Genomic DNA, 22,076 nt, shown 5'->3' on the forward strand with positions numbered 1-22,076 from the left:
TTTTTTTTTTTTTTTTTTTTTTTTTTTTTTTTTTTTTTTTTTTTTTTTTTTTTTTTTTTTTTTTTTTTTTTTTTTTTTTTTTTTTTTTTTTTTTTTTTTTTTTTTTTTTTTTTTTTTTTTTTTTTTTTTTTTTTTTTTTTTTTTTTTTTTTTTTTTTTTTTTTTTTTTTTTTTTTTTTTTTTTTTTTTTTTTTTTTTTTTTTTTTTTTTTTTTTTTTTTTTTTTTTTTTTTTTTTTTTTTTTTCCCCCCCCCCCCCCCCCCCCCCCCCCCCCCCCCCCCCCCCCCCCCCCCCCCCCCCCCCCCCCCCCCCCCCCCCCCCCCCCCCCCCCCCCCCCCCCCCCCCCCCCCCCCCCCCCCCCCCCCCCCCCCCCCCCCCCCCCCCCCCCCCCCCCCCCCCCCCCCCCCCCCCCCCCCCCCCCCCCCCCCCCCCCCCCCCCCCCCCCCCCCCCCCCCCCCCCCCCCCCCCCCCCCCCCCCCCCCCCCCCCCCCCCCCATCAATCATCTTTCTTATGTTCTCTAACTTTCTTAGTGTATTATTCTAACACATTTTAGATTCATCAGTTCATCCTTTCTTATGTTCTCTAACTTTCTTAGTGTATTATTCTAACACATTTAGATCATCAATCATCTTTCTTATGTTCTCTAACTTTCTTAGTGTATTATTCTAACACATTTAGAGTCATCAATCATCTTTCTTATGTTCTCTAACTTTCTTAGTGTATTATTCTAACACATTTAGAGTCATCAATCATCTTTCTTATGTTCTCTAACTTTCTTAGTGTATTATTCTAACACATTTAGAGTCATCAATCATCTTTCTTATGTTCTCTAACTTTCTTAGTGTATTATTCTAACACATTTAGAGTCATCAATCATCTTTCTTATGTTCTCTAACTTTCTTAGTGTATTATTCTAACACATTTAGAGTCATCAATCATCTTTCTTATGTTCTCTAACTTTCTTAGTGTATTATTCTAACACATTTAGAGTCATCAATCATCTTTCTTATGTTCTCTAACTTTCTTAGTGTATTATTCTAACACATTTAGAGTCATCAATCATCTTTCTTATGTTCTCTAACTTTCTTAGTGTATTATTCTAACACATTTAGAGTCATCAATCATCTTTCTTATGTTCTCTAACTTTCTTAGTGTATTATTCTAACACATTTAGAGTCATCAATCATCTTTCTTATGTTCTCTAACTTTCTTAGTGTATTATTCTAACACATTTAGAGTCATCAATCATCTTTCTTATGTTCTCTAACTTTCTTAGTGTATTATTCTAACACATTTAGAGTCATCAATCATCTTTCTTATGTTCTCTAACTTTCTTAGTGTATTATTCTAACACATTTAGAGTCATCAATCATCTTTCTTATGTTCTCTAACTTTCTTAGTGTATTATTCTAACACATTTAGAGTCATCAATCATCTTTCTTATGTTCTCTAACTTTCTTAGTGTATTATTCTAACACATTTAGAGTCATCAATCATCTTTCTTATGTTCTCTAACTTTCTTAGTGTATTATTCTAACACATTTAGAGTCATCAATCATCTTTCTTATGTTCTCTAACTTTCTTAGTGTATTATTCTAACACATTTAGAGTCATCAATCATCTTTCTTATGTTCTCTAACTTTCTTAGTGTATTATTCTAACACATTTAGAGTCATCAATCATCTTTCTTATGTTCTCTAACTTTCTTAGTGTATTATTCTAACACATTTAGAGTCATCAATCATCTTTCTTATGTTCTCTAACTTTCTTAGTGTATTATTCTAACACATTTAGAGTCATCAATCATCTTTCTTATGTTCTCTAACTTTCTTAGTGTATTATTCTAACACATTTAGAGTCATCAATCATCTTTCTTATGTTCTCTAACTTTCTTAGTGTATTATTCTAACACATTTAGAGTCATCAATCATCTTTCTTATGTTCTCTAACTTTCTTAGTGTATTATTCTAACACATTTAGAGTCATCAATCATCTTTCTTATGTTCTCTAACTTTCTTAGTGTATTATTCTAACACATTTAGAGTCATCAATCATCTTTCTTATGTTCTCTAACTTTCTTAGTGTATTATTCTAACACATTTAGAGTCATCAATCATCTTTCTTATGTTCTCTAACTTTCTTAGTGTATTATTCTAACACATTTAGAGTCATCAATCATCTTTCTTATGTTCTCTAACTTTCTTAGTGTATTATTCTAACACATTTAGAGTCATCAATCATCTTTCTTATGTTCTCTAACTTTCTTAGTGTATTATTCTAACACATTTAGAGTCATCAATCATCTTTCTTATGTTCTCTAACTTTCTTAGTGTATTATTCTAACACATTTAGAGTCATCAATCATCTTTCTTATGTTCTCTAACTTTCTTAGTGTATTATTCTAACACATTTAGAGTCATCAATCATCTTTCTTATGTTCTCTAACTTTCTTAGTGTATTATTCTAACACATTTAGAGTCATCAATCATCTTTCTTATGTTCTCTAACTTTCTTAGTGTATTATTCTAACACATTTAGAGTCATCAATCATCTTTCTTATGTTCTCTAACTTTCTTAGTGTATTATTCTAACACATTTAGAGTCATCAATCATCTTTCTTATGTTCTCTAACTTTCTTAGTGTATTATTCTAACACATTTAGAGTCATCAATCATCTTTCTTATGTTCTCTAACTTTCTTAGTGTATTATTCTAACACATTTAGAGTCATCAATCATCTTTCTTATGTTCTCTAACTTTCTTAGTGTATTATTCTAACACATTTAGAGTCATCAATCATCTTTCTTATGTTCTCTAACTTTCTTAGTGTATTATTCTAACACATTTAGAGTCATCAATCATCTTTCTTATGTTCTCTAACTTTCTTAGTGTATTATTCTAACACATTTAGAGTCATCAATCATCTTTCTTATGTTCTCTAACTTTCTTAGTGTATTATTCTAACACATTTAGAGTCATCAATCATCTTTCTTATGTTCTCTAACTTTCTTAGTGTATTATTCTAACACATTTAGAGTCATCAATCATCTTTCTTATGTTCTCTAACTTTCTTAGTGTATTATTCTAACACATTTAGAGTCATCAATCATCTTTCTTATGTTCTCTAACTTTCTTAGTGTATTATTCTAACACATTTAGAGTCATCAATCATCTTTCTTATGTTCTCTAACTTTCTTAGTGTATTATTCTAACACATTTAGAGTCATCAATCATCTTTCTTATGTTCTCTAACTTTCTTAGTGTATTATTCTAACACATTTAGAGTCATCAATCATCTTTCTTATGTTCTCTAACTTTCTTAGTGTATTATTCTAACACATTTAGAGTCATCAATCATCTTTCTTATGTTCTCTAACTTTCTTAGTGTATTATTCTAACACATTTAGAGTCATCAATCATCTTTCTTATGTTCTCTAACTTTCTTAGTGTATTATTCTAACACATTTAGAGTCATCAATCATCTTTCTTATGTTCTCTAACTTTCTTAGTGTATTATTCTAACACATTTAGAGTCATCAATCATCTTTCTTATGTTCTCTAACTTTCTTAGTGTATTATTCTAACACATTTAGAGTCATCAATCATCTTTCTTATGTTCTCTAACTTTCTTAGTGTATTATTCTAACACATTTAGAGTCATCAATCATCTTTCTTATGTTCTCTAACTTTCTTAGTGTATTATTCTAACACATTTAGAGTCATCAATCATCTTTCTTATGTTCTCTAACTTTCTTAGTGTATTATTCTAACACATTTAGAGTCATCAATCATCTTTCTTGTGTTCTCTAACTTTCTTAGTGTATTATTCTAACACATTTAGAGTCATCAATCATCTTTCTTATGTTCTCTAACTTTCTTAGTGTATTATTCTAACACATTTAGAGTCATCAATCATCTTTCTTATGTTCTCTAACTTTCTTAGTGTATTATTCTAACACATTTAGAGTCATCAATCAACTTTCTTATGTTCTCTAACTTTCTTAGTGTATTATTCTAACACATTTAGAGTCATCAATCATCTTTCTTATGTTCTCTAACTTTCTTAGTGTATTATTCTAACACAGTTTAGAGTCATCAATCATCTTTCTTATGTTCTCTAACTTTCTTAGTGTATTATTCTAACACATTTAGAGTCATCAATCATCTTTCTTATGTTCTCTAACTTTCTTAGTGTATTATTCTAACACATTTAGAGTCATCAATCATCTTTCTTATGTTCTCTAACTTTCTTAGTGTATTATTCTAACACATTTAGAGTCATCAATCATCTTTCTTATGTTCTCTAACTTTCTTAGTGTATCATTCTAACACAGAGTCATCAATGACCTTTCTTATGTTCTCTAACTTTCTTAGTGTATTATTCTAACACATTTAGAATCATCAATCATCTTTCTTATGTTCTCTAACTTTCTTAGTGTATTATTCTAACACATTTAGAGTCATCAATCATCTTTCTTATGTTCTCTAACTTTCTTAGTGCATTATTCTAACACATTTAGAGTCATCAATCATCTTTCTTATGTTCTCTAACTTTCTTAGTGTATTATTCTAACACATTTAGAGTCATCAATCAACTTTCTTATGTTCTCTAACTTTCTTAGTGTATTATTGTAACACATTTAGAGTCATCAATCATCTTTCTTATGTTCTCTAACTTTCTTAGTGTATTATTCTAACACATTTAGAGTCATCAATCATCTTTCTTATGTTCTCTAACTTTCTTAGTGTATTATTCTAACACATTTAGAGTCATCAATCATCTTTCTTATGTTCTCTAACTTTCTTAGTGTATTATTCTAACACATTTAGAGTCATCAATCATCTTTCTTATGTTCTCTAACTTTCTTAGTGTATTATTCTAACACATTTAGAGTCATCAATCATCTTTCTTATGTTCTCTAACTTTCTTAGTGTATTATTCTAACACATTTAGAGTCATCAATCATCTTTCTTATGTTCTCTAACTTTCTTAGTGTATTATTCTAACACATTTAGAGTCATCAATCATCTTTCTTATGTTCTCTAACTTTCTTAGTGTATTATTCTAACACATTTAGAGTCATCAATCATCTTTCTTATGTTCTCTAACTTTCTTAGTGTATTATTCTAACACATTTAGAGTCATCAATCATCTTTCTTATGTTCTCTAACTTTCTTAGTGTATTATTCTAACACATTTAGAGTCATCAATCATCTTTCTTATGTTCTCTAACTTTCTTAGTGTATTATTCTAACACATTTAGAGTCATCAATCATCTTTCTTATGTTCTCTAACTTTCTTAGTGTATTATTCTAACACATTTAGAGTCATCAATCATCTTTCTTATGTTCTCTAACTTTCTTAGTGTATTATTCTAACACATTTAGAGTCATCAATCATCTTTCTTATGTTCTCTAACTTTCTTAGTGTATTATTCTAACACATTTAGAGTCATCAATCATCTTTCTTATGTTCTCTAACTTTCTTAGTGTATTATTCTAACACATTTAGAGTCATCAATCATCTTTCTTATGTTCTCTAACTTTCTTAGTGTATTATTCTAACACATTTAGAGTCATCAATCATCTTTCTTATGTTCTCTAACTTTCTTAGTGTATTATTCTAACACATTTAGAGTCATCAATCATCTTTCTTATGTTCTCTAACTTTCTTAGTGTATTATTCTAACACATTTAGAGTCATCAATCATCTTTCTTATGTTCTCTAACTTTCTTAGTGTATTATTCTAACACATTTAGAGTCATCAATCATCTTTCTTATGTTCTCTAACTTTCTTAGTGTATTATTCTAACACATTTAGAGTCATCAATCATCTTTCTTATGTTCTCTAACTTTCTTAGTGTATTATTCTAACACATTTAGAGTCATCAATCATCTTTCTTATGTTCTCTAACTTTCTTAGTGTATTATTCTAACACATTTAGAGTCATCAATCATCTTTCTTATGTTCTCTAACTTTCTTAGTGTATTATTCTAACACATTTAGAGTCATCAATCATCTTTCTTATGTTCTCTAACTTTCTTAGTGTATTATTCTAACACATTTAGAGTCATCAATCATCTTTCTTATGTTCTCTAACTTTCTTAGTGTATTATTCTAACACATTTAGAGTCATCAATCATCTTTCTTATGTTCTCTAACTTTCTTAGTGTATTATTCTAACACATTTAGAGTCATCAATCATCTTTCTTATGTTCTCTAACTTTCTTAGTGTATTATTCTAACACATTTAGAGTCATCAATCATCTTTCTTATGTTCTCTAACTTTCTTAGTGTATTATTCTAACACATTTAGAGTCATCAATCATCTTTCTTATGTTCTCTAACTTTCTTAGTGTATTATTCTAACACATTTAGAGTCATCAATCATCTTTCTTATGTTCTCTAACTTTCTTAGTGTATTATTCTAACACATTTAGAGTCATCAATCATCTTTCTTATGTTCTCTAACTTTCTTAGTGTATTATTCTAACACATTTAGAGTCATCAATCATCTTTCTTATGTTCTCTAACTTTCTTAGTGTATTATTCTAACACATTTAGAGTCATCAATCATCTTTCTTATGTTCTCTAACTTTCTTAGTGTATTATTCTAACACATTTAGAGTCATCAATCATCTTTCTTATGTTCTCTAACTTTCTTAGTGTATTATTCTAACACATTTAGAGTCATCAATCATCTTTCTTATGTTCTCTAACTTTCTTAGTGTATTATTCTAACACATTTAGAGTCATCAATCATCTTTCTTATGTTCTCTAACTTTCTTAGTGTATTATTCTAACACATTTAGAGTCATCAATCATCTTTCTTATGTTCTCTAACTTTCTTAGTGTATTATTCTAACACATTTAGAGTCATCAATCATCTTTCTTATGTTCTCTAACTTTCTTAGTGTATTATTCTAACACATTTAGAGTCATCAATCAACTTTCTTATGTTCTCTAACTTTCTTAGTGTATTATTCTAACACATTTAGAGTCATCAATCATCTTTCTTATGTTCTCTAACTTTCTTAGTGTATTATTCTAACACATTTAGAGTCATCAATCATCTTTCTTATGTTCTCTAACTTTCTTAGTGTATTATTCTAACACATTTAGAGTCATCAATCATCTTTCTTATGTTCTCTAACTTTCTTAGTGTATTATTCTAACACATTTAGAGTCATCAATCATCTTTCTTATGTTCTCTAACTTTCTTAGTGTATTATTCTAACACATTTAGAGTCATCAATCATCTTTCTTATGTTCTCTAACTTTCTTAGTGTATTATTCTAACACATTTAGAGTCATCAATCATCTTTCTTATGTTCTCTAACTTTCTTAGTGTATTATTCTAACACATTTAGAGTCATCAATCATCTTTCTTATGTTCTCTAACTTTCTTAGTGTATTATTCTAACACATTTAGAGTCATCAATCATCTTTCTTATGTTCTCTAACTTTCTTAGTGTATTATTCTAACACATTTAGAGTCATCAATCATCTTTCTTATGTTCTCTAACTTTCTTAGTGTATTATTCTAACACATTTAGAGTCATCAATCATCTTTCTTATGTTCTCTAACTTTCTTAGTGTATTATTCTAACACATTTAGAGTCATCAATCATCTTTCTTATGTTCTCTAACTTTCTTAGTGTATTATTCTAACACATTTAGAGTCATCAATCATCTTTCTTATGTTCTCTAACTTTCTTAGTGTATTATTCTAACACATTTAGAGTCATCAATCATCTTTCTTATGTTCTCTAACTTTCTTAGTGTATTATTCTAACACATTTAGAGTCATCAATCATCTTTCTTATGTTCTCTAACTTTCTTAGTGTATTATTCTAACACATTTAGAGTCATCAATCATCTTTCTTATGTTCTCTAACTTTCTTAGTGTATTATTCTAACACATTTAGAGTCATCAATCATCTTTCTTATGTTCTCTAACTTTCTTAGTGTATTATTCTAACACATTTAGAGTCATCAATCATCTTTCTTATGTTCTCTAACTTTCTTAGTGTATTATTCTAACACATTTAGAGTCATCAATCATCTTTCTTATGTTCTCTAACTTTCTTAGTGTATTATTCTAACACATTTAGAGTCATCAATCATCTTTCTTATGTTCTCTAACTTTCTTAGTGTATTATTCTAACACATTTAGAGTCATCAATCATCTTTCTTATGTTCTCTAACTTTCTTAGTGTATTATTCTAACACATTTAGAGTCATCAATCATCTTTCTTATGTTCTCTAACTTTCTTAGTGTATTATTCTAACACATTTAGAGTCATCAATCATCTTTCTTATGTTCTCTAACTTTCTTAGTGTATTATTCTAACACATTTAGAGTCATCAATCATCTTTCTTATGTTCTCTAACTTTCTTAGTGTATTATTCTAACACATTTAGAGTCATCAATCATCTTTCTTATGTTCTCTAACTTTCTTAGTGTATTATTCTAACACATTTAGAGTCATCAATCATCTTTCTTATGTTCTCTAACTTTCTTAGTGTATTATTCTAACACATTTAGAGTCATCAATCATCTTTCTTATGTTCTCTAACTTTCTTAGTGTATTATTCTAACACATTTAGAGTCATCAATCATCTTTCTTATGTTCTCTAACTTTCTTAGTGTATTATTCTAACACATTTAGAGTCATCAATCATCTTTCTTATGTTCTCTAACTTTCTTAGTGTATTATTCTAACACATTTAGAGTCATCAATCATCTTTCTTATGTTCTCTAACTTTCTTAGTGTATTATTCTAACACATTTAGAGTCATCAATCATCTTTCTTATGTTCTCTAACTTTCTTAGTGTATTATTCTAACACATTTAGAGTCATCAATCATCTTTCTTATGTTCTCTAACTTTCTTAGTGTATTATTCTAACACATTTAGAGTCATCAATCATCTTTCTTATGTTCTCTAACTTTCTTAGTGTATTATTCTAACACATTTAGAGTCATCAATCATCTTTCTTATGTTCTCTAACTTTCTTAGTGTATTATTCTAACACATTTAGAGTCATCAATCATCTTTCTTATGTTCTCTAACTTTCTTAGTGTATTATTCTAACACATTTAGAGTCATCAATCATCTTTCTTATGTTCTCTAACTTTCTTAGTGTATTATTCTAACACATTTAGAGTCATCAATCATCTTTCTTATGTTCTCTAACTTTCTTAGTGTATTATTCTAACACATTTAGAGTCATCAATCATCTTTCTTATGTTCTCTAACTTTCTTAGTGTATTATTCTAACACATTTAGAGTCATCAATCATCTTTCTTATGTTCTCTAACTTTCTTAGTGTATTATTCTAACACATTTAGAGTCATCAATCATCTTTCTTATGTTCTCTAACTTTCTTAGTGTATTATTCTAACACATTTAGAGTCATCAATCATCTTTCTTATGTTCTCTAACTTTCTTAGTGTATTATTCTAACACATTTAGAGTCATCAATCATCTTTCTTATGTTCTCTAACTTTCTTAGTGTATTATTCTAACACATTAGAGTCATCAATCATCTTTCTTATGTTCTCTAACTTTCTTAGTGTATTATTCTAACACATTTAGAGTCATCAATCATCTTTCTTATGTTCTCTAACTTTCTTAGTGTATTATTCTAACACATTTAGAGTCATCAATCATCTTTCTTATGTTCTCTAACTTTCTTAGTGTATTATTCTAACACATTTAGAGTCATCAATCATCTTTCTTATGTTCTCTAACTTTCTTAGTGTATTATTCTAACACATTTAGAGTCATCAATCATCTTTCTTATGTTCTCTAACTTTCTTAGTGTATTATTCTAACACATTTAGAGTCATCAATCATCTTTCTTATGTTCTCTAACTTTCTTAGTGTATTATTCTAACACATTTAGAGTCATCAATCATCTTTCTTATGTTCTCTAACTTTCTTAGTGTATTATTCTAACACATTTAGAGTCATCAATCATCTTTCTTATGTTCTCTAAACTTTCTTAGTGTATTATTCTAAACACATTTAGAGTCATCAATCATCTTTCTATGATTCTCTACCTTTCTTAGTGTATTAGTCTAACACATTTAGAGTCATCATTCATCTTTCTTATGTTCTCTAACTTTATTAGTGTATTATTCTAACACATTTAGAGTCATCAATCATCTTTCTTTTGTTCTCTAACTTTCTTAGTGTATTATTCTAACACATTTAGAGTCATCAATCATCTTTTCTTATTTTCTCTAACTTTCTTAGTGTATTATTCTAACACATTTAGAGTCATCAATCAACTTTCTTTATGTTCTCTAACTTTCTTAGTGTATTATTCTAACACATTTAGAGTCATCAATCCTTTTTATGATCTCTTAAACTTTCTTAGTGTATTATTCTAACACATTTGACTTTCTTATGTTCTCTAACTTTCTTAGTGTATTATTCTAACACATTTAGAGTCATCAATCATCTTTCTTATGTTCTCTAACTTTCTTAGTGTATTATTCTAACACATTTAGAGTCATCAATCATCTTTCTTATGTTCTCTAACTTTCTTAGTGTATTATTCTAACACATTTAGAGTCATCAATCATCTTTCTTATGTTCTCTAACTTTCTTAGTGTATTATTCTAACACATTTAGAGTCATCAATCATCTTTCTTATGTTCTCTAACTTTCTTAGTGTATTATTCTAACACATTTAGAGTCATCAATCATCTTTCTTATGTTCTCTAACTTTCTTAGTGTATTATTCTAACACATTTAGAGTCATCAATCATCTTTCTTATGTTCTCTAACTTTCTTAGTGTATTATTCTAACACATTTAGAGTCATCAATCATCTTTCTTATGTTCTCTAACTTTCTTAGTGTATTATTCTAACACATTTAGAGTCATCAATCATCTTTCTTATGTTCTCTAACTTTCTTAGTGTATTATTCTAACACATTTAGAGTCATCAATCATCTTTCTTATGTTCTCTAACTTTCTTAGTGTATTATTCTAACACATTTAGAGTCATCAATCATCTTTCTTATGTTCTCTAACTTTCTTAGTGTATTATTCTAACACATTTAGAGTCATCAATCATCTTTCTTATGTTCTCTAACTTTCTTAGTGTATTATTCTAACACATTTAGAGTCATCAATCATCTTTCTTATGTTCTCTAACTTTCTTAGTGTATTATTCTAACACATTTAGAGTCATCAATCATCTTTCTTATGTTCTCTAACTTTCTTAGTGTATTATTCTAACACATTTAGAGTCATCAATCATCTTTCTTATGTTCTCTAACTTTCTTAGTGTATTATTCTAACACATTTAGAGTCATCAATCATCTTTCTTATGTTCTCTAACTTTCTTAGTGTATTATTCTAACACATTTAGAGTCATCAATCATCTTTCTTATGTTCTCTAACTTTCTTAGTGTATTATTCTAACACATTTAGAGTCATCAATCATCTTTCTTATGTTCTCTAACTTTCTTAGTGTATTATTCTAACACATTTAGAGTCATCAATCATCTTTCTTATGTTCTCTAACTTTCTTAGTGTATTATTCTAACACATTTAGAGTCATCAATCATCTTTCTTATGTTCTCTAACTTTCTTAGTGTATTATTCTAACACATTTAGAGTCATCAATCATCTTTCTTATGTTCTCTAACTTTCTTAGTGTATTATTCTAACACATTTAGAGTCATCAATCAACTTTCTTATGTTCTCTAACTTTCTTAGTGTATTATTCTAACACATTTAGAGTCATCAATCATCTTTCTTATGTTCTCTAACTTTCTTAGTGTATTATTCTAACACATTTAGAGTCATCAATCATCTTTCTTATGTTCTCTAACTTTCTTAGTGTATTATTCTAACACATTTAGAGTCATCAATCATCTTTCTTATGTTCTCTAACTTTCTTAGTGTATTATTCTAACACATTTAGAGTCATCAATCATCTTTCTTATGTTCTCTAACTTTCTTAGTGTATTATTCTAACACATTTAGAGTCATCAATCATCTTTCTTATGTTCTCTAACTTTCTTAGTGTATTATTCTAACACATTTAGAGTCATCAATCATCTTTCTTATGTTCTCTAACTTTCTTAGTGTATTATTCTAACACATTTAGAGTCATCAATCAACTTTCTTATGTTCTCTAACTTTCTTAGTGTATTATTCTAACACATTTAGAGTCATCAATCATCTTTCTTATGTTCTCTAACTTTCTTAGTGTATTATTCTAACACATTTAGAGTCATCAATCAACTTTCTTATGTTCTCTAACTTTCTTAGTGTATTATTCTAACACATTTAGAGTCATCAATCATCTTTCTTATGTTCTCTAACTTTCTTAGTGTATTATTCTAACACATTTAGAGTCATCAATCATCTTTCTTATGTTCTCTAACTTTCTTAGTGTATTATTCTAACACATTTAGAGTCATCAATCATCTTTCTTATGTTCTCTAACTTTCTTAGTGTATTATTCTAACACATTTAGAGTCATCAATCATCTTTCTTATGTTCTCTAACTTTCTTAGTGTATTATTCTAACACATTTAGAGTCATCAATCATCTTTCTTATGTTCTCTAACTTTCTTAGTGTATTATTCTAACACATTTAGAGTCATCAATCATCTTTCTTATGTTCTCTAACTTTCTTAGTGTATTATTCTAACACATTTAGAGTCATCAATCATCTTTCTTATGTTCTCTAACTTTCTTAGTGTATTATTCTAACACATTTAGAGTCATCAATCATCTTTCTTATGTTCTCTAACTTTCTTAGTGTATTATTCTAACACATTTAGAGTCATCAATCATCTTTCTTATGTTCTCTAACTTTCTTAGTGTATTATTCTAACACATTTAGAGTCATCAATCATCTTTCTTATGTTCTCTAACTTTCTTAGTGTATTATTCTAACACATTTAGAGTCATCAATCATCTTTCTTATGTTCTCTAACTTTCTTAGTGTATTATTCTAACACATTTAGAGTCATCAATCATCTTTCTTATGTTCTCTAACTTTCTTAGTGTATTATTCTAACACATTTAGAGTCATCAATCATCTTTCTTATGTTCTCTAACTTTCTTAGTGTATTATTCTAACACATTTAGAGTCATCAATCATCTTTCTTATGTTCTCTAACTTTCTTAGTGTATTATTCTAACACATTTAGAGTCATCAATCATCTTTCTTATGTTCTCTAACTTTCTTAGTGTATTATTCTAACACATTTAGAGTCATCAATCATCTTTCTTATGTTCTCTAACTTTCTTAGTGTATTATTCTAACACATTTAGAGTCATCAATCATCTTTCTTATGTTCTCTAACTTTCTTAGTGTATTATTCTAACACATTTAGAGTCATCAATCATCTTTCTTATGTTCTCTAACTTTCTTAGTGTATTATTCTAACACATTTAGAGTCATCAATCATCTTTCTTATGTTCTCTAACTTTCTTAGTGTATTATTCTAACACATTTAGAGTCATCAATCATCTTTCTTATGTTCTCTAACTTTCTTAGTGTATTATTCTAACACATTTAGAGTCATCAATCATCTTTCTTATGTTCTCTAACTTTCTTAGTGTATTATTCTAACACATTTAGAGTCATCAATCATCTTTCTTATGTTCTCTAACTTTCTTAGTGTATTATTCTAACACATTTAGAGTCATCAATCATCTTTCTTATGTTCTCTAACTTTCTTAGTGTATTATTCTAACACATTTAGAGTCATCAATCATCTTTCTTATGTTCTCTAACTTTCTTAGTGTATTATTCTAACACATTTAGAGTCATCAATCATCTTTCTTGTGTTCTCTAACTTTCTTAGTGTATTATTCTAACACATTTAGAGTCATCAATCATCTTTCTTATGTTCTCTAACTTTCTTAGTGTATTATTCTAACACATTTAGAGTCATCAATCATCTTTCTTATGTTCTCTAACTTTCTTAGTGTATTATTCTAACACATTTAGAGTCATCAATCAACTTTCTTATGTTCTCTAACTTTCTTAGTGTATTATTCTAACACATTTAGAGTCATCAATCATCTTTCTTATGTTCTCTAACTTTCTTAGTGTATTATTCTAACACATTTAGAGTCATCAATCATCTTTCTTATGTTCTCTAACTTTCTTAGTGTATTATTCTAACACATTTAGAGTCATCAATCATCTTTCTTATGTTCTCTAACTTTCTTAGTGTATTATTCTAACACATTTAGAGTCATCAATCATCTTTCTTATGTTCTCTAACTTTCTTAGTGTATTATTCTAACACATTTAGAGTCATCAATCATCTTTCTTATGTTCTCTAACTTTCTTAGTGTATTATTCTAACACATTAGAGTCATCAATCAACTTTCTTATGTTCTCTAACTTTCTTAGTGTATTATTCTAACACATTTAGAGTCATCAATCATCTTTCTTATGTTCTCTAACTTTCTTAGTGTATTATTCTAACACATTTAGAGTCATCAATCATCTTTCTTATGTTCTCTAACTTTCTTAGTGTATTATTCTAACACATTTAGAGTCATCAATCATCTTTCTTATGTTCTCTAACTTTCTTAGTGTATTATTCTAACACATTTAGAGTCATCAATCATCTTTCTTATGTTCTCTAACTTTCTTAGTGTATTATTCTAACACATTTAGAGTCATCAATCATCTTTCTTATGTTCTCTAACTTTCTTAGTGTATTATTCTAACACATTTAGAGTCATCAATCATCTTTCTTATGTTCTCTAACTTTCTTAGTGTATTATTCTAACACATTTAGAGTCATCAATCATCTTTCTTATGTTCTCTAACTTTCTTAGTGTATTATTCTAACACATTTAGAGTCATCAATCATCTTTCTTATGTTCTCTAACTTTCTTAGTGTATTATTCTAACACATTTAGAGTCATCAATCATCTTTCTTATGTTCTCTAACTTTCTTAGTGTATTATTCTAACACATTTAGAGTCATCAATCATCTTTCTTATGTTCTCTAACTTTCTTAGTGTATTATTCTAACACATTTAGAGTCATCAATCATCTTTCTTATGTTCTCTAACTTTCTTAGTGTATTATTCTAACACATTTAGAGTCATCAATCATCTTTCTTATGTTCTCTAACTTTCTTAGTGTATTATTCTAACACATTTAGAGTCATCACTCATCTTTCTTATGTTCTCTAACTTTCTTAGTGTATTATTCTAACACATTTAGAGTCATCAATTAACTTTCTTATGTTCTCTAACTTTCTTAGTGTATTATATTAACACATTTAGAGTCATCAATCATCTTTCTTATGTTCTCTAACTTTCTTATTGCATTATTCTAACATATTTAGAGTCATCAATCATCTTTCTTATGTTCTCCAACTTTCTTAGTGTATTATTCTAACACACTTAGAGTCATCAATCATCTTTCTTATGTTCTCCAACTTTTTTAGTGTATTATTCTATCACATTTAGAGTGATCAATCAACTTTCTTATGTTCTCTAATTTTCTTAGTGTATTATTCTGACACATTTAAAGTCATCAATCATCTTTCTTATGTTTTCTAACTTTCTTAGTGTATTATTCTAACACATTTAGAGTCATCAATCATCTTCCTTATGTTCTCTAACTTTCTTAGTGTATTATTGTAACACATTTAGAGTCATCAATCATCTTTCTTATGTTCTCTAACTTTCTTATTGCATTATTCTAACATATTTAGAGTCATCAATCATCTTTCTTATGTTCTCCAACTTTCTTAGTGTATTATTCTAACACACTTAGAGTCATCAATCATCTTTCTTATGTTCTCCAACTTTTTTAGTGTATTATTCTATCATATTTAGAGTGATCAATCAACTTTCTTATGTTCTCTAACTTTCTTAGTGTATTATTCTGACACATTTAAAGTCATCAATCATCTTTCTTATGTTTTCTAACTTTCTTAGTGTATTATTCTAACACATTTAGAGTCATCAATCATCTTCCTTATGTTCTCTAGCTTTCTTAGTGTATTATTCTAACACATTTATAGTCATCAATCATCTTTCTTATGTTCTCTAACTTTCTTAGTGTATTATTCTAACACATTTAGAGTCATCAATCATCTTTCTTATGTTCTCTAACTTTGTTAGTGTATTATTCTAACACATTTAGAGTCATCAATCATCTTTCTTATGTTCTCTAACTTTCTTAGTGTATTATTCTAACACATTTAGAGTCATCAATCATCTTTCTTATGTTCTCTAACTTTCTTAGTGTATAATTCTAACACATTTAGAGTCATCAATCATCTTTCTTATGTTCTCTAATTTTCTTAGTGTATGATTCTAACACATTTAGAGTCATCAATCATCTTTCTTATATTCTCTAACTTTCTTAGTGTTTTATTCTATAACATTTAGAGTCATCAATCATCTTTCTTATGTTCTCTAACTTTCTTAGTGTATTATTCTAACACATTTAGAGTCATCAATCATCTTTCTTATTTTCTCTAACTTTCTTAGTGTATTATTCTAACACATTTAGAGTCATCAATCATCTTTCTTATGTTCTCTAACTTTCTTAGTGTATTATTCTAACACATTTAGAGTCATCAATCAACTTTCTTATGTTCTCTAACTTTCTTAGAGTATTATTCTAACACATTTAGAGTCATCAATCATCTTTCTTATGTTCTCTAACTTTCTTAGTGTATTATTCTAACACATTTAGAGTCATCAATCATCTTTCTTATGTTCTCTAACTTTCTTAGTGTATTATTCTAACACATTTAGAGTCATCAATCAACTTTCTTATGTTCTCTAACTTTCTTAGTGTATTATTCTAACACATTTAGAGTCATCAATCATCTTTCTTATGTTCTCTAACTTTCTTAGTGTATTATTCTAACACATTTAGAGTCATCAATCATCTTTCTTATGTTCTCTAACTTTCTTAGTGTATTATTCTAACACATTTAGAGTCATCAATCATCTTTCTTATGTTCTCTAACTTTCTTAGTGTATTATTCTAACACATTTAGAGTCATCAATCATCTTTCTTATGTTCTCTAACTTTCTTAGTGTATTATTCTAACACATTTAGAGTCATCAATCATCTTTCTTATGTTCTCTAACTTTCTTAGTGTATTATTCTAACACATTTAGAGTCATCAATCATCTTTCTTATGTTCTCTAACTTTCTTAGTGTATTATTCTAACACATTTAGAGTCATCAATCAACTTTCTTATGTTCTCTAACTTTCTTAGTGTATTATTCTAACACATTTAGAGTCATCAATCATCTTTCTTATGTTCTCTAACTTTCTTAGTGTATTATTCTAACACATTTAGAGTCATCAATCATCTTTCTTATGTTCTCTAACTTTCTTAGTGTATTATTCTAACACATTTAGAGTCATCAATCATCTTTCTTATGTTCTGCAACTTTCTTAGTGTATTATTCTAACACATTTAGAGTCATCAATCAACTTTCTTATGTTCTCTAACTTTCTTAGTGTATTATTCTAACACATTTAGAGTCATCAATCATCTTTCTTATGTTCTCTAACTTTCTTAGTGTATTATTCTAACACATTTAGAGTCATCAATCATCTTTCTTATGTTCTCTAACTTTCTTAGTGTATTATTCTAACACATTTAGAGTCATCAATCATCTTTCTTATGTTCTCTAACTTTCTTAGTGTATTATTCTAACACATTTAGAGTCATCAATCATCTTTCTTATGTTCTCTAACTTTCTTAGTGTATTATTCTAACACATTTAGAGTCATCAATCATCTTTCTTATGTTCTCTAACTTTCTTAGTGTATTATTCTAACACATTTAGAGTCATCAATCATCTTTCTTATGTTCTCTAACTTTCTTAGTGTATTATTCTAACACATTTAGAGTCATCAATCATCTTTCTTATGTTCTCTAACTTTCTTAGTGTATTATTCTAACACATTTAGAGTCATCAATCATCTTTCTTATGTTCTCTAACTTTCTTAGTGTATTATTCTAACACATTTAGAGTCATCAATCATCTTTCTTATGTTCTCTAACTTTCTTAGTGTATTATTCTAACACATTTAGAGTCATCAATCATCTTTCTTATGTTCTCTAACTTTCTTAGTGTATTATTCTAACACATTTAGAGTCATCAATCATCTTTCTTATGTTCTCTAACTTTCTTAGTGTATTATTCTAACACATTTAGAGTCATCAATCATCTTTCTTATGTTCTCTAACTTTCTTAGTGTATTATTCTAACACATTTAGAGTCATCAATCATCTTTCTTATGTTCTCTAACTTTCTTAGTGTATTATTCTAACACATTTAGAGTCATCAATCATCTTTCTTATGTTCTCTAACTTTCTTAGTGTATTATTCTAACACATTTAGAGTCATCAATCATCTTTCTTATGTTCTCTAACTTTCTTAGTGTATTATTCTAACACATTTAGAGTCATCAATCATCTTTCTTATGTTCTCTAACTTTCTTAGTGTATTATTCTAACACATTTAGAGTCATCAATCATCTTTCTTATGTTCTCTAACTTTCTTAGTGTATTATTCTAACACATTTAGAGTCATCAATCATCTTTCTTATGTTCTCTAACTTTCTTAGTGTATTATTCTAACACATTTAGAGTCATCAATCATCTTTCTTATGTTCTCTAACTTTCTTAGTGTATTATTCTAACACATTTAGAGTCATCAATCATCTTTCTTATGTTCTCTAACTTTCTTAGTGTATTATTCTAACACATTTAGAGTTATCAATCATCTTTCTTATGTTCTCCAACTTTCTTAGTGTATTATTCTAACACACTTAGAGTCATCAATCATCTTTCTTATGTTCTCCAACTTTCTTAGTGTATTATTCTAACACATTTAGAGTCATCAATCAACTTTCTTATGTTCTCTAACTTTCTTAGTGTATTATTCTAACACATTTAGAGTCATCAATCATCTTTCTTATGTTCTCTAACTTTCTTAGTGTATTATTCTAACACATTTAGAGTCATCAATCATCTTCCTTATGTTCTCTAACTTTCTTAGTGTATTATTCTAACACATTTAGAGTCATCAATCATCTTTCTTATGTTCTCTAACTTTCTTAGTGTATTATTCTAACACATTTAGAGTCATCAATCATCTTTCTTATGTTCTCTAACTTTCTTAGTGTATTATTCTAACACATTTAGAGTCATCAATCATCTTTCTTATGTTCTCTAACTTTCTTAGTGTATTATTCTAACACATTTAGAGTCATCAATCATCTTTCTTATGTTCTCTAACTTTCTTAGTGTATTATTCTAACACATTTAGAGTCATCAATCATCTTTCTTATGTTCTCTAACTTTCTTAGTGTATGATTCTAACACATTTAGAGTCATCAATCATCTTTCTTATATTCTCTAACTTTCTTAGTGTTTTATTCTATCACATTTAGAGTCATCAATCATCTTTCTTATGTTCTCTAACTTTCTTAGTGTATTATTCTAACACATTTAGAGTCATCAATCATCTTTCTTATTTTCTCTAACTTTCTTAGTGTATTATTCTAACACATTTAGAGTCATCAATCATCTTTCTTATGTTCTCTAACTTTCTTAGTGTATTATTCTAACACATTTAGAGTCATCAATCATCTTTCTTATGTTCTCTAACTTTCTTAGAGTATTATTCTAACACATTTAGAGTCATCAATCATCTTTCTTATGTTCTCTAACTTTCTTAGTGTATTATTCTAACACATTTAGAGTCATCAATCATCTTTCTTATGTTCTCTAACTTTCTTAGTGTATTATTCTAACACATTTAGAGTCATCAATCATCTTTCTTATGTTCTCTAACTTTCTTAGTGTATTATTCTAACACATTTAGAGTCATCAATCATCTTTCTTATGTTCTCTAACTTTCTTAGTGTATTATTCTAACACATTTAGAGTCATCAATCAACTTTCTTATGTTCTCTAACTTTCTTAGTGTATTATTCTAACACATTTAGAGTCATCAATCATCTTTCTTATGTTCTCTAACTTTCTTAGTGTATTATTCTAACACATTTAGAGTCATCAATCATCTTTCTTATGTTCTCTCAACTTTCTTAGTGTATTATTCTAACACATTTAGAGTCATCAATCATCTTTCTTATGTTCTCTAACTTTCTTAGTGTATTATTCTAACACATTTAGAGTCATCAATCAACTTTCTTATGTTCTCTAACTTTCTTAGTGTATTATTCTAACACATTTAGAGTCATCAATCATCTTTCTTATGTTCTCTAACTTTCTTAGTGTATTATTCTAACACATTTAGAGTCATCAATCATCTTTCCTTATGTTCTCTAACTTTCTTAGTGTATTATTCTAACACATTTAGAGTCATCAATCATCTTTCTTATGTTCTCTAACTTTCTTAGTGTATTATTCTAACACATTTAGAGTCATCAATCATCTTTCTTATGTTCTCTAACTTTCTTAGTGTATTATTCTAACACATTTAGAGTCATCAATCATCTTTCTTATGTTCTCTAACTTTCTTAGTGTATTATTCTAACACATTTAGAGTCATCAATCATCTTTCTTATGTTCTCTAACTTTCTTAGTGTATTATTCTAACACATTTAGAGTCATCAATCATCTTTCTTATGTTCTCTAACTTTCTTAGTGTATTATTCTAACACATTTAGAGTCATCAATCATCTTTCTTATGTTCTCTAACTTTCTTAGTGTATTATTCTAACACATTTAGAGTCATCAATCATCTTTCTTATGTTCTCTAACTTTCTTAGTGTATTATTCTAACACATTTAGAGTCATCAATCATCTTTCTTATGTTCTCTAACTTTCTTAGTGTATTATTCTAACACATTTAGAGTCATCAATCATCTTTCTTATGTTCTCTAACTTTCTTAGTGTATTATTCTAACACATTTAGAGTCATCAATCATCTTTCTTATGTTCTCTAACTTTCTTAGTGTATTATTCTAACACATTTAGAGTCATCAATCATCTTTCTTATGTTCTCTAACTTTCTTAGTGTATTATTCTAACACATTTAGAGTCATCAATCATCTTTCTTATGTTCTCTAACTTTCTTAGTGTATTATTCTAACACATTTAGAGTCATCAATCATCTTTCTTATGTTCTCTAACTTTCTTAGTGTATTATTCTAACACATTTAGAGTCATCAATCAACTTTCTTATGTTCTCTAACTTTCTTAGTGTATTATTCTAACACATTTAGAGTCATCAATCATCTTTCTTATGTTCTCTAACTTTCTTAGTGTATTATTCTAACACAGAGTCATCAATCACCTTTCTTATGTTCTCTAACTTTCTTAGTGTATTATTCTAACACATTTAGAGTCATCAATCATCTTTCTTATGTTCTCTAACTTTCTTAGTGTATTATTCTAACACATTTAGAGTCATCAATCATCTTTCTTATGTTCTCTAACTTTCTTAGTGTATTATTCTAACACATTTAGAGTCATCAATCATCTTTCTTATGTTCTCTAACTTTCTTAGTGTATTATTCTAACACATTTAGAGTCATCAATCAACTTTCTTATGTTCTCTAACTTTCTTAGTGTATTATTCTAACACATTTAGAGTCATCAATCATCTTTCTTATGTTCTCTAACTTTCTTAGTGTATTATTCTAACACATTTAGAGTCATCAATCATCTTTCTTATGTTCTCTAACTTTCTTAGTGTATTATTCTAACACATTTAGAGTCATCAATCATCTTTCTTATGTTCTCTAACTTTCTTAGTGTATAATTCTAACACATTTAGAGTCATCAATCATCTTTCTTATATTCTCTAATTTTCTTAGTGTATGATTCTAACACATTTAGAGTCATCAATCATCTTTCTTATGTTCTCTAACTTTCTTAGTGTATTATTCTATCACATTTAGAGTCATCAATCATCTTTCTTATGTTCTCTAACTTTCTTAGTGTATTATTCTAACACATTTAGAGTCATCAATCATCTTTCTTATGTTCTCTAACTTTCTTAGTGTATTATTCTAACACATTTAGAGTCGTCAATCATCTTTCTTATGTTC

Source organism: Panulirus ornatus, chromosome 5 (genome assembly GCF_036320965.1).
Source record: "Panulirus ornatus isolate Po-2019 chromosome 5, ASM3632096v1, whole genome shotgun sequence".
Taxonomy (NCBI): domain Eukaryota; kingdom Metazoa; phylum Arthropoda; class Malacostraca; order Decapoda; family Palinuridae; genus Panulirus; species Panulirus ornatus.